Genomic DNA, 1,651 nt, shown 5'->3' on the forward strand with positions numbered 1-1,651 from the left:
TCCAAAACCCATGACGCAATTTTTTTGGGTAGCTCTTAATATACTGAGCATCCTTTAAAATTATATTCTTCTGATCATAGATAGAAAACTCATTTTGTAATATATGACTACAAAATGGGTTTTATATTTAGAACCGGAAGGAGTACGTTATATATTTATACTATAAAATGAGTTTTATATTTAGGATTGGAGGGAGTACGTTATAATGATATTAAAACTGACTTATTAGTATGATCTGATTAGTTAAAAATATCTTGTAATTTTAAACCTAATTAAGGAGTAACTGATATCATCTTAATCTGTTTTTTCTGAGCATTATTTAGTTAATTAGAAAGATGTTATATATTAATGAATGGATGGTGAATATATATATATATATATACTATTCTGTCTCTTATTATAAGATCCTTTAACTAAATTATGCAGTTTAAGAAAACAGTTAAAATTAGTTAAAAGTAATTAATATATAACAAATACAGTTTTTTTCCAAATATACCTCTATATATAAATGGATAAATGTGAGAAAGTAATAATGAGATAAATGAAGAAAGAAAATGTATTAAATACATTAAATTAGAGATAAAATAGGTAATATTGTATTAAATGCTCAGACAAATTTAAAGAGGATCTTATAAAAAGGGACAAACACATTCAAAAAATTAGATCTTATAATAAGGGATGGAGATGGGGATACTAGTGCGCTCAGTGACCATAGGGATTTCTTTGGGAGCATCTCGAAGTGCCAAAGCCATAAAGCCTCTTGTTGCTTTGACTTTTCATCAATTCATTGAGGGCATGGGCCTTGGAAGCTGTATTACTCAGGTAGATAACCAATCCAATGAGCTTAATGTATTCACTAATTAATAATTGTGTTTATTACAAATATAATGCATTTAGTTTTTTTGTCAAAATAACGTATAAATTAAAGTATAGTAGTTAGCATTATTAATAAGAGTATCATCAACAAATACTCCCTCTAGTCTTTATTTATTATAAGAGTCCTTCTAGAGAAAATTCTTGATCCTTTTTATAAGATCATTTAATAGTTTCAATGAGTATTAAATGCTTTTATCCATATATGCCCTTATTTAATGAGGGTAGTGAGTTAATAAAAATTAATACGATGTTGAAATTTAGTGAATTAATGAGGATTGTATTGGAAATCACTTGAAATTTATAACAAATTTAGTAATTTTAACTATTTTTATTAGTACATGTGAATTGGTTAGTGGGTTTTTATAACAAGTGCCAGGTGGAGCAGTTCCACAGCTTCCACCGATTTGTTATGCATATAATATAAAATATAAGGGGAAAATAATATAATGATTTTTTCCTATTACTGCAGGCGAAATTCAAGAACAAAACTATTACAGTGATGACTTTGTTCTCTCCTCTGGCGACTCCACTAGGAATAGCCATTGGAATGGGATTTACGAATGGGTAAAATGAGAATAGTGAGAATGCTTTGATCGTTGAAGGAATATTTAACGCGGCATCGGCAGGAATCTTAACATATATGGCACTTGTTGATTTCTTAGCAGCTGATTCCATGAACGACAGGATTCAAAATAATATCCTTCTTCATGGCGCAGCAGACATTTTTGTGCTTTTTGATGCTGGTTTTATGCCCCTTTTAGCCAAATGGGCTTGA

The 1,651-nt window shown here is 29.3% G+C and overlaps 1 pseudogene; it reads left to right on the forward strand.

Moving 5' to 3' along the window:
- Positions 1 to 795: 795 nt before the first annotated feature.
- On the forward strand, positions 796 to 1,651 carry LOC114734995 (zinc transporter 3-like; annotated as a pseudogene).

Source organism: Neltuma alba, unplaced genomic scaffold, assembly GCF_004799145.2.
Source record: "Neltuma alba isolate B1F8T4 unplaced genomic scaffold, ASM479914v2 tig00013167_pilon, whole genome shotgun sequence".
Lineage (NCBI taxonomy): Eukaryota > Viridiplantae > Streptophyta > Magnoliopsida > Fabales > Fabaceae > Neltuma > Neltuma alba.